Source organism: Mytilus galloprovincialis, chromosome 13, assembly GCF_965363235.1.
Source record: "Mytilus galloprovincialis chromosome 13, xbMytGall1.hap1.1, whole genome shotgun sequence".
In the NCBI taxonomy this organism is placed as follows: Eukaryota; Metazoa; Mollusca; class Bivalvia; order Mytilida; family Mytilidae; genus Mytilus; species Mytilus galloprovincialis.
This window is the reverse complement of record NC_134850.1, coordinates 71,668,068-71,681,202: the sequence shown is the minus strand read 5'-3', so window position 1 is coordinate 71,681,202 and position 13,135 is coordinate 71,668,068. Positions and strand designations below refer to the sequence as shown.

The 13,135-nt window shown below is 32.4% G+C and overlaps 1 protein-coding gene across 9 annotated transcripts in view; it reads left to right on the top strand.

Annotated features, from left to right (window-relative positions):
* The window catches only part of LOC143056552 (rap1 GTPase-activating protein 1-like), a 174,056-nt gene that overhangs the window by 90,027 nt on the left and 70,894 nt on the right, over positions 1–13,135 (top strand). The gene's annotated exons all lie outside the window — the stretch shown is intronic.

Genomic DNA, 13,135 nt, shown 5'->3' with positions numbered 1-13,135 from the left:
AAATTAAAACAAAAAAAAATATCTTTTAAAATATCTGTTTTATTCAATACTCCAAGTTTGACTACATATCTAGTTGCTGTTGCCTAAGGACAATTGGTCCATTTATAACTGTCTTTTATTATCTGGTTTCTGTCTCATTGCTATACAGCTTTTACTAGCTCACCTGGCACACAGGGCCAAGTGAACTTTTCCCCATACTTGGCGTATGTCGTCTTAACTTTTTATATTTTGAACTTCTTCTAGAGAACCACTGAATGGAATGAAACCAAACATATGGTTCCTTATGAGGTGCTGACCAAATGTTGTTACTTTGAAGCCAATCCATAATCCAAGATGGCCACCAGCGAGGGGCTTAGTTTATCATAGGACCCTATGGGAAATATATACAAATGTCTACTTTTAGAGAACTACTGATGGAATGAAACCAAATATAGCATGAATGTTCCTTATGAGGTTTTGACCAAGCGTTGTTACTTTTAAGCCAATCTATCATCCAATATGGCTGCCAGCGGGATACTTAGTTTAACATAGGACCCTAAGGGAAATACATACAAAGGTCTTCTTTATGAAAACCTGACTGAATGGAATGAAATCAAACGTTGCATGAATGTTCCTTATGAGGTGCTAACCAAGTGTTGTTACTCTGTAGCCGATCCATCATCCAAGAGGGCTGCCAGCAAGGGACTTAGTTTAACATAGGACCACCCACGAAATACAGGAAACCATTTGTTTTAACAAACAACTAAATGAATTTTTGTGTAGAAGAGCCAAAATTCCTCCTGCCCCAATGATATACAAATGGTGGTCCTCTCAATTGTATATAACAAATGTATGAACTCTTTTAAGCTCAGCTCTCAGTTCATAAGAATACTATACACAATCTAAATAGGAAGGTATGTCAATCCTTTAATAAGAGATTAAAATAGCTGGATTAGAATAAAACAAATTAAAATAGTTGGATTAGAATAAAACAAATTAAAAAAACTGCATACAATAGATACTTTTAATTCATGCATTGAGATTTGATTAAATTTTAATTTATTATGAAACTATGTGGTTTTCCTAATCCTTTTGTGGTGTGTTAAATTAATTAAGTGGTTTTATGGGTATGTTCCTAATCTGAAAAAGTGAAATAATTTGATTTTATAAGATGTCATTCAAACATTCTCTTAGAGATCTCAAGTGTCTTGTCAGGTAAGTTCGGTGTTCAGGGGCGGATCCAGCTATTTAAAAAAGGAGGGGTTCCCAACCTAGAGTAAAGGGGGAGGGGGTTCCAACTATAATTCTCCAATTCAAATGCATTGATTGTCCAAAAAAGGGGGTTCCAACCCCCAGAACATCCCCCCCCCCTGGATCCCCTCTGGTGTTGATTTTGTGCTGTGATGCCTTCCTGCGACCTTTCAACTCCTCATAAATTTTTGGACTGTTGAAGTTTCATCACAGGAGATTCGTAAGAAATAGAATATCATCTTTTAGAGTGCTGTGAAATAATGTACCTGTGCAAGAAGTTTCCTTGCTTTGTTATTAAAAGTATAAATACAATTTTTTAATCACTGAAGTGAAAAATGATCTAATTATAGATATTTTATATATAATATCCTGTGTACAAAGAGAACATGATTTACAGACTCTTATAAATCGGTGGGAGTCAGATGGCCATATGGATGAGATGGACAAAGCAATTAGTCATCTCAATTAGTTAAAGATGAAAAAAATCATCTACCTATTATAGATAGACAACAGCTGATGGCCATTATAGTTTACCATGCCTGTGGTTATAATGCTTAATTAAGTTGTTACAAGTTGGTGCCAAAGTAAGGTCAACTATAATGCCTCCAGAATCTTCATTCATTATAGAATTAGTTAGTAGTGGTTAAGAAGTGTAAACTTAAGATTGAAAAGAGAATATAAACATAAAGAAAAGAGAAATGTCCTTATATTTAGTATTAACCCTGACAGCCTTTGTCATTCTTGTCACTCTTGTCACTCTAAAGAATTTAGGTATATTTTTTTATTTCAATGTGAGGAAAGGTCTAGATTGAAGCTGCTGAAGATCTGATGCCAACATCAAATTTCTAACATCCCTTTTCTCAAACTAAGAAAATGTTTAGATTCCCCCCCTTTTTTTCTAAATTAAGGAAATGTTTAGAGATATACGAATCACATTTAACGCCAAAATCAAATTTCTAAGCCCAATTTGATGTTAGTGTTAGATCTTCATTAGGTCTGTCTTTTATAAATTCGTCAGCACTACCTTAATTAGGAATGTACTTGCCAATTTCTGTAAAATGTAAAGGGTAAATTAAAAGTGGTAAACAACTTACAATATTTAGCTTTTTCAAACATTTTTTTAAAAACAATTTGTCATCCAGAAAGAAACCCAAATAAAAAATAAATGAGTAATATTTTTAAGCTATACATAAAGAACAAATATTAACCATTGGTTGATCTGGTTTATACATATAAAAAAGAAGATGTGGTATGATTGCCAATGAGACAACTGTCCACAAGAGACCAAAATGACACAAACATTAACAACTATAGGTCACCGTACAGCCTTCAACAATGAGCAAAGCCCATACTGCATAGTCAGCTATAAAAGGCCCCGATAAGACAATGTAAAACAATTCAAACAAGATTAATGGCCTTATTTATATAAAAAATTAATGAAAAACAAATATGTCAGTTTGTTCATATGTTGTCCTGTAACATCTCTGCTCCATGGTTAGGGGAGGATTGTCAGCTGCTTACAGGTTTAGATCTGTTACATTCTGTATGTGTTTGTCCCAAATCAAGGGACAGTATTTCAGTGATTGTTATTTGTTGCTGTATATCATACTTGTATTTTGTTTATTGTTTCTTACATTAATCAAGTGGTTAGTTTTTCGTTTGAATTCTTATGCCTTAACCATTGTCAATTTTTAGGGCATTATAATAGCAGTGTATGCTGTATGGGTTTTGCTAATGTTGAAGGCTGTACGCTGATATATAGTTGTTATAATCTCTATGTCATTTGGTCTCTGGTTGAAAGTTGTCTCATTGGCAATTATACCACATTGTGACCTTTTGTTTCTTGTCCTTGACCTTTGATATCTGGTGGATAGTCCTGAGGGATAGTCACATTTGTAATCAAACCACATCTCCACATTTACTATGAGTCAAAAAGCATGAGACAACAAATAATGGATTGGACTTGTCTGAAATACAAGAGAGCATATATTGCATGATACTAAGTAGCTGTTCTTTGATTATTACAGGTTAATGGAATAATTGTTGTTTTTCCTTCATAATCTCTGAATTATCAGATAATGTTGTATATCAATATAAGCTTAATGGAATGTTAGGATGTCTTTGGGAATAATAAATTGCTATTGGAGGGATAATGCTTTATTTATCCTTCAAGATGCTTTCCAAAGTAAATTGATGGAAAGTTTTAACTATTTTTTAAGAATCTTCAGTGATCTTAACTTTACCACATCTGAGGTTCTTAGTGGGTGAAATTGGTGAAATTTCTTGTGAAAAATATAGTAATAATTTGTGACATTACTTTTGGTGGCAGGAGTCAGAACATTATAGCACATTGTTTTCATGCAAATATGATCAAGATTTGCTTTGCAGATGACTTACATGGACCTACATTTTAAACTTGCTTCATTCTAGGTTGAAGTTTGTTGGAAGACTAAATAACTTATTGCCTCTCTGTCAATCTTTGATGGTATTTCAGAGTCATTACAATTTGATTTAGAAAAGAAGTTAGTCCAAAATAGTAAATTTTGAGTTCTTTGTTAATTTCTCAAGATTGAATGCAATTAAATTAAAGGAAACCATTTATTGCAGAATTCTCTTAATAAAAATTATCTGGTGGTCAAATAAGAAAATCTGCTGGTCCTCTGATTAGCCGTAGGATGACTTATCATTGCTGAAATTCCTTTTATTTTGACTCTGTGGGATAAATGTTGGAATAGGAGATTCATACCCATTATAACTTGCTGTTCTGTGTGAGCCAAAGCTCTGTGTTGAAGACCGAACTTTGACCTATAATTGTTTACTTTTTCAAATTGTGACTAGGATAGCTGAGAGTTGTCTCATTGGCACTCTTACCACATCTTCTTATATCTATATAGATTTCAACAATCTTATATCACAATTTATATTTGATATTGCCCATCTAATTCACACTGCACTTTTAATTCTCCCTTTTAAGAAACTTATAAAGCCATTGCTACTAATATGTAAAGCTTACATGAAAGTTATTTTGTCTAGGGCCATGTATACATGACTGCCGTCATTACACCAACAGAACTGTGAGTTGCTGCTTTCATATACATAGATATAATTGGCATAGTCTTTAAATTTTTGTTCAAAATCAAGCAGCTGAAACCAAATTGATTTAATTGATAAATTCACCTTTTAAACTACTTGAGTTAAGTACAAAATATTTATCTGTCTATTGATGCTTCTCTTCCGGAAATAATTCAGATGGCACAAAAAATGGTAAAAATCCTGGAAGAACCCTATTAAAAGAATTACAAAGTCCTTGATAAAAGTGTGTCTTCCTTCAGTAGTTCAGTGGTGTTTCTTTACATCAAAGTGGCCTCTTAATTGCTATAATGTGCATAACTGATATATAACCCTGCAAATTTATAAACATCAAAGTTTAGCCTGTTTCTGGCAGATTGTAAAGTAAGACTCCATCTGAGACGGAATTAAGTAGAAATTTTGATGAGAAACAAGACTATTAGGAATACCTTTATGCAAGGTAAGATGATTTATTAACAAGAATGAAATTGTTCTAAATTTAAAAAAAGGTACATAATTGTCAGGTACTGTATTAAATTCAGAAATTATTGCGTGCATTTATTATTGCGATTTAATCATTTTAGACTTAAATGTGATTGTAATTGTTATGATTTTGAGAAATCCTGGTTAAATCAAATAAAATATTTCAAGATGCAAGTTTAAATTGTGACTGTTAAAGTCGATTTCAATAGTCCAAATAACCCCCCGCCCCTTGGAAATTCCTGGCTACGGGCCTGATTTACAACTATGTCGCAAACTTTCGCAATAATTGCTGAGTTTACAGTAACTGAAATAATGGTTTTTAAGTAAAATTTTGATAATTGGTTAGTACCTGTTGCATATTTAGGATAACTCCATTCAATGGGTCTGGAAATATTATTTTGTTGGTAAATTGAAAGTCATTGCTCATCCTTGAGGGACAGGAACCCTAAAACGCAATAAGACAAAAGCTTCAAGATAATCTAAAAGTCAATGTGTTTTGTTTATTATTAATTTTGCATTTGCCAATCAATGGGTCTGGAAATATAATTTCATAGGTAAATTGAAATTAAGTCACTGCTCATCTTTGAAGGACAGGAAACCTACATCGCAATAAGACAAAAGCTTGATCTGAATGTCAAATGTGTTTTGTTTATTATTAATTTTGCATTTGCCGAATTAAAGCTTAATGCTGCATACAGTATTTACTGTAGAAAAATCAATGTCATTAGCAAGTTAAGTGATTAACCCACAAATCTAGTACACATGTAGGAGTTTTATAAATATAAAAGGCATCATTATACAATTATAATCTAAATTATTCACAAGCAAAATTATTGTATTTAATCTTTGAATGTCAAGTTAGTTATTAAATGTCTAAAATAGACCAGGAAATATAAAAAATTATACAATTTTAAAATTATTGTTATAAGGTGCTCTGGACGTTTAGTGTACTGCATATTGGTGGTCATTGGTAAGCTTATACTGTTTTAAATCCTGCCACATTCTGTATGTATGTGCCTGTCCCAAGTCGGGAGCCTGTAATTCAGTGGTTGTTAATTGTTACATTTGATGTGTTACATATTTGTTTTTCGTTTATTTTTGGTACATAAATTAGGCTTTTTGTTTTCTCGTTTGAATTGTTTTACATTTGTCATTTTGGAGCCTTAATAAATTATAGCTGAATTTGTGGTATGGGCTTTACTCATTGTTGTTTAAAGGCATATAGTTGAATGACCTATAGTTGTTAATTTCTGTGTCATTTTGGTCTCTTGTGGAGAGTTGTCTCATTGGCAATCATATCACATCTTCTTCTTTATATTAGATTAAATTAATGAATGTTTGTCTAGCTTTGGTTTGAGCACAATTGTATAATTTTATAAACTGCAATAGTTAAAAAAAGACAATTTGAATACAGTATGAAAAAATATTATTTGTAAAAAAAAAATCATTAAAATTTATAACTATGTAAAGTTCTGTAATGGACAACATATAATACTATGAATATAGAAATATATCAACGACACCTTTCAACATTTGTTTATACTGCTAGTAAAAATCAATTTCCTAAGAAAGGCAGTTATCAAAACTTGATGTGGTAAAAAATATAAGTGTTTCTCCTTTCTCATTTTTTATATAGATTATATAGATTAGACCATAGGTTTTCCTGTTTGAATGGTTTTAGTATTTGGTGTATGGAAATATATTATGATCTATATGTCAGTCCCGCAGGTTTATTTTACCATGACCTCAATTGCACAGTTCATTGCACAGTGTTAAGTTTTTGTGTTTTGGTCCATTTTTCTTAAACTATAAGTAATAGGTCAAATATATTTGTTGTATGGAAGCTTTGTTAGCTGTACATGTCTGCCTGGCATGATTCATCTGACCTTGAACTCATTTTCATGGTTCATTGGTCTTTGTGTAGCTATCTTGGTTGATGTTAAGTTTATGTGACAGTTGTAATAAAGCTTTATACTTAGGACTATCAACATAATATCAATGATTTGTAAAGAAGGCGAGACATTTCAGTGTGTGCACTCTTGTTCTTTTAAAAATTGTGACTTAGATGAAAATTGTCTCATTGAGACTCATACCACATCTTCTTATATCTATAGATTGCAACAATCTATTTTAAGACAAACTGATAATGATGGAAACGGATCTATATTGAATCTTATTAAATTGATTCTTGATGAAAGTAACATGACTAAAGATCTGAAGATATCCCTCTTATCCTGAAGATGTTCATAACAATCCCACGTGATGGCCTTGGAATGGACAATTTGATATAAACAATTTCCAACCTCGGCATCGGAAACAATGTAATTTGTTATTTTAAATATGATTTTGCTTTAGGGGTCATCCAAATTGTCAACCATTTTCCAAAGTGTACAAAACAAACACCAATTAAACTTTATACAGGCAAAATTATTTCTTTGGACATTATGTAAAAGTACATGGCCACGTCCACTTGTATTTGTAATATTTGTATTTTTATACGACCACAAAAATTAAAAAATTTTTGGTCGTATATTGGTATCGCGTTGGCGTCATTGTCCTCCGTAGTCTTCGTCGTCCGAAGATATTTGGTTTTCGCACTCTTAACTTTAGTAAAAGAAAATAGAAATCTATGAAAATTAAACACAAGGTTTATGACCATAAAAGGAAGGTTGGGATTGATTTTTGGTGTTTTGGTCCCAACTGTTTAGGAATTAGGGGCCAAAAAGGGCCCAAATAAGCATTTTTCTTGGTTTTTGCACAATAACTTTAGAATAAGTAAACATAAGTTAATAGATATCTATGAAATTTTAACACAAGGTTTATGACCACAAAAGGAAGGTTGGATTGATTTTGGGAGTTTTGTTCCCAACAAATTAGGGGACAAAAGGGTCCAAAATTAAACTTTGTTTGATTTCATCAAAAATTGAACTATTCAGGTTCTTTGATATACCGAATCTAACCGTGTATTAAGATTATTAATTTTTGGTCCCGTTTTCAAATTGGTCTACATTAAGGTCCAAAGGGTCCAAAATTAAACTTACTTTGATTTTTTTACAAAAATTGAATTCTTGGGGGTCTTTGATATGCTGAATCTATACATGTACTCAGTTTTTCGATTATGGGCCCAGTTTTCAAGTTGGTCCAAATTGGGGTCCAAAATTAAACTTTGTTTTCAAAAATTGAATACTTGGGTTCTTTGATATGATGAATCTAACCATGTATTTAGATTTTGGATATTGGAATACCACAAAGGGATGGTAAGAATTGTCTTTGGGAGTTATGGCTCAAACCATTAAGGAATAAGGTGCAAAAAAGGTGGGAAAAGGGTTTCCAGGTTAATGGACAATTACTTAAGTACAAAACATAATTTAAAAGCAGTGTAAGGTTGGTAATTGCAACTCATTTTAATAGCTCACCTAAACTGCTCTTAAATTATGTATATTGGAAATTTGCAAAAACTTTGTTATTTATAAATTCCATTGGAAATTTGCCAAAATCTTTAGTTTAATGATCTTCATTGGAAATTTGCCAATATAAAATGTTGCATTGGAGTTATCTTTCTTTGTCCAGAATAGTAGTCAAATCAACTTAAATCATGACTGTATGACATTTTATATTTTATGATGTATTTAAATGAGTAGTTATTGTTGAAAACTCCATTAGAAATTTGAATTGAGATCATTTTTGGAATAAGGGAAAGGGGGAGGTGAAAACAAATAGGTGAGGTTCAATTTTTCTTATTTCAGATTTCAGAAATGAAAAAGAAAATTTCTTCAAATATCAAAGGATTAATATTCAACAGCATAGTGAATTGCTCAAATGCAAAAAAAAACATTTTAAGTTCATTAGACCACATTCATTCTGTGTCAGAAACCTATGCTGTGTCAACTATTTAATCACAATCCAAATTCAGAGCTGTATCCAGTTTGAATGTTGTGTCCATACTAGCCCCAACCGTTCAGGGTTTGACCTCTGCAGTCATATAAAGCTGCGCCCTGCGAAGCATCTGGTTATTCATCTGATGAGCTAAGTCTTTTTAATGATCAACTGATTATCATAGTTGGTTCTTATGTTGTACTGTTTCCACATAAATTATAGGCCGTTACGTTTTCTATTTTGATTTGTTTAACATTGAAATTTTGGGGCCTTTTATAGCTGACAATACGGTATGGGCTTTGCTCATTGTTGAAAGCCATAGGGAGACCTATAGTTGTTAATTTCTGTAGTCATTTGATCTCTAGTGGAGAATTGTCTCATTGGCAGTGACTCAAACCACATCTTCATTTTTAAATTAGTATTTTTATGTAGGTAGTTTAATTGTAAAGTCTTTCAGAGGATAACAAAATATAATGTCTTTTGAAATTGAAGATGTTTATAGAAAATTCTGTAATCATGAAGATAAATAAGGATTGGTTATATAATGAAACTGTAATTAACAAGAAGAAGGGATCGTCTCTTAAACCTTTGAATTTATTTATTATTATTAATTACTGTGTCAGATTTTGAAAAACCATAATAACAAAAAATTCGCTCTCTTTTACATATTCACCAGAAATTGAGTTCTGGAAATCTATGGCAGGGGTTCGACGACTTACAGAAAAGAGCGACGATTTACAGAAAAGAACCGAAAAGGACCAAAAAGGACCGAAAAGAACCGAAAAGGACCGAAAAGAACCGAAAAGGAGATCAACGTTTTTTGTAATTGAAGAAAATTAGCAAACTTTTTCACACCCTTTAATCTATACCTATAAAAGAGTAAACAGTTATCAATTATACCGAAAGCGGGTGCGATATTCATTTATCTATATTTCCTGAAAGACGAAATGAAATGACTGTGATGTGCACAACATTTATAATATGTAGATAAGGCCACCCTTAAAAAATTGTTTGTTTGGCATTGCCGACTCACACCAGCAGCAGGTGGGTAGGTAGGCAGGGATTTTTTTTTTTTTTAACATTTAAAAACTTTATATATCACAACCATGATGACTCTAGATCACAGCCAAAAGCAGTGCAGCATTGTTGTGTGTACAAACTTATGATTTCTTTGATAGGGGTTAATGTCACATTCTACAACACATGGATAATTTCAAGTCAAACATTCAGTTTTTTTGGAGGAGTAAACCAAAGTACCCAGCAGAAACATATCTGTGGTAGGGAACTGACATTAACCATGTAACATGTTAGACATGAAAATTGAATGCTTAATGTCGCATCTTGAAATTGCCTTCAGTTTGGTAAACTTATCATATTTAAATCAGTTCGACCACTACAGTTCCTTATACAAATAGATGATTTAAAGCTTTGATTGTTTGCTTGTTTGATGGGATTAAAAAGTACACCATATGGGGAAGTTCATTATAGTGTCAGTTTTATTGGTGGACGAAAGCGTAGTGCACAGAGGAATCTTATTATAAATGTCATGACAATCTAACCTTAATTTTGTGAATGCATACATGTACATTTTTTGTACTTATCCCTAGAGGTGATAAGACTAGCTTTGATACGTGCAAATTTTGCGGAACTACCAAATGGTCAAAGCCACTACAGCCCTGATCAGCTTTGAGAATAGCAAAATATTACAAATTTAGAAGGTTGACACAACAAGAACAGTCATGAATGCCTCACCCTGGCAGGGTGTAATGTGTATACTGCATTTGTAATAACCACAATAAAAGTATGATAATTTCAAAATATAAATATGCTGTAGGACAGACAATTTTTACAGATAATTTAAAATAAATTTTAGGTTGTTATGATTGTTTAATTGACAGGATTCTGGACATGCATGACATAAATACAGTTAAATTCTTGAGCCCTTGGTTTGCTTAAAACAATGGAACACTACCAGTATAGATATATCTATAAATATGTTGCTGTCGGATATCTTTTCTGTTTTAAGAATTATCTTATTCATATTAAAAAGAAAGAGAGGCTTTGGATTCATAAATTCTTGACACACAAAAGCGGGCTAGTCTTTGAAATATGTATGTTTTGTACCAGGCTAACCTCTACTGGTACAAAACTACTATAAACCTGTAAATCTGGGACCATATTGGTCTTTTAGCTTTGGTGCTTTTATGCAGGTACACCTTTCAGCCATCAAGCCAATGCATCATCATCTTGAATAGATATAAGAAGATGTGGTATGAGTGTCAAGGAGACAACTCTCCATCCAAGTCACAACTTGTAAAAGTAAACAATTATAGGTCAAAGAATACATTGTTTTGGAATTTACATGGCAACATGCTTTGTTATCTGGTTTAAGGAAAATTTGTCAATGATGGATTTCACATCTTTAAGAGATCTTTCAGAGGTTAAAGCCACAGATGTTTGTTCTGTCATGTCTGGGTGAAAAGCTTCTATCTCATGATGTGAGGATGCAAAGCAGACATCAACAAACAATTTTACAGTGTCACTGTCTGCTTTACCAAAGACGACATTTGAGTTCTCTACAAGGCCTTTCAGAACATCAACCCATGTTACATCTAAAGAATAGGTGAACATCTTATTTTTAATAAAAATGTTCCTCTCCCTTGACTAGAGCATAAGTGGATGACACTTTTTTTTTTGGACATTTTTGGCAGACTTTTATCGAATCTATGTCATTCAAACGCTTGCTCTGAATACAGTGTACAACAAGCACTTTAAAGATCATGATTTGTAATAAGTAAAGCCCGGAAACAAACTCCGCGGATATGATCAAAATTCCGGCGGTTTTCCGATTTTTTTAATATAAAAAAAATACAAATTTTGAAACACCAATAAAATTATTCGGGCGGCAAGTTTTTTAGTGGGTCGGGCGGCAATGCCAAACAAATGAAATTTTATTTTAGGCCTAATGATGTATTTTTTTTATTGATTTATCTCCTTTTATTCACATGTAGCCCAACGTTTTATACCGTAAATTGAATTAAGAAATTGAAACGAACCAGGAACATCTTAAAGTTTGCCATGGTTTACATGTAGCAGGAATTGAAATTTTCTTCAAATGTTTTTTACAATTCTATTTTCTAAAGCAAGGAATTGACACTTTGATTTTTTTTTTAAATATTTATATGCCTTAATCTAATACAGGGAAATCTAACTTTTTTTGTAAGTCTACATATCCCTATAAATGTTCAAAATAAATTTGAACTATTCATTCCTTTATTACGACGGGGGAAAATTGGTTTATATATTAAATAATAATTTATATGTATGCTCTTTTCGGTTCTTTTCGGTCCTTTTCGGTTCTTTTTGGTCCTTTTCGGTTCTTTTCGGTTCTTTTCTGTAAATCGTCGCTCTTTTCTGTAAATCGTTGGACCGCTATGGCAGTAATTAGCTGACTTTGGTGCATCCAAATTAATGTGTTGGCATAATTTAGCTTTTACAATGAGCAGAAAATTGAAAATGAGGCAAAAACATTCAAATTAAACATGAAACTCCGATTTAATCAAATTTTTTTTCATTTAGAAAAGCATGAAAAGATCAAAATATGATAATGTTTCAACTATGTTTAAACATGAAAAGATTACATTAAACATGTAATGATTGCAATTATTCAGCACCACAGTGTGGCCATCATAATCCATAACAAGCAGATAATTAATTAATTAGTTGCAGGAATGGAAAAGTGAAGTAAGGTTAATTAAAATATAATATATGGCTTAACTCTCACAGTTTTAATACTTTGTGTTTCACCCTCTGTCTTGCCTGGACAAAGTCACTGATTTTGGGTGCTGTTGTTGGCACTGCATGGTCAATGTCCATCACCATGACCAGGCATCAATAATTAACTCAATTTTGTGATTTAAAGTCAATTTTAGGGGAATCCCACCTATGATAGCTAGGTCATTGATATTTTGGGAATTTATTAATAAAAGCGATAAAAAAAAATTGTGTTCAAGAGTACCCAAAAAACATATAGAGGGAAACTTAAAGCAGTCTTGAATTACAATAGATGTTATTTTACAGGTGTGGACTGAAACTTAAGTGTACACAAAATAGGTTTTGAAAAGGCAGTGTGAATTCAGCCTTCATTTTTATCCTTAGTCCATGGGAGAACCACTGCTGGCCTGAACAAAAGGAGAGTTTCATAATGTTCAACACCAAAGTATGCTGAATGCATAGTTGTGTTTCACCTGCTTCAATATAAAAATTCAGCATAATAATATTCTAATTAAGGGAATAATAATTCTACTACTATAGTTGCAGTAAACATTAGTGCTAATTTAGTGTTGGTTTCAAATCTGTGTCGTTTAATTGATTTGTATGTAGGTGTAATGAACGGTAGACACATCCACAACAGTCATCCCCGATTGTATCTCCAAGTTTATCAATATTGCGTTAGTATACAGACTGCTCTCAGTTC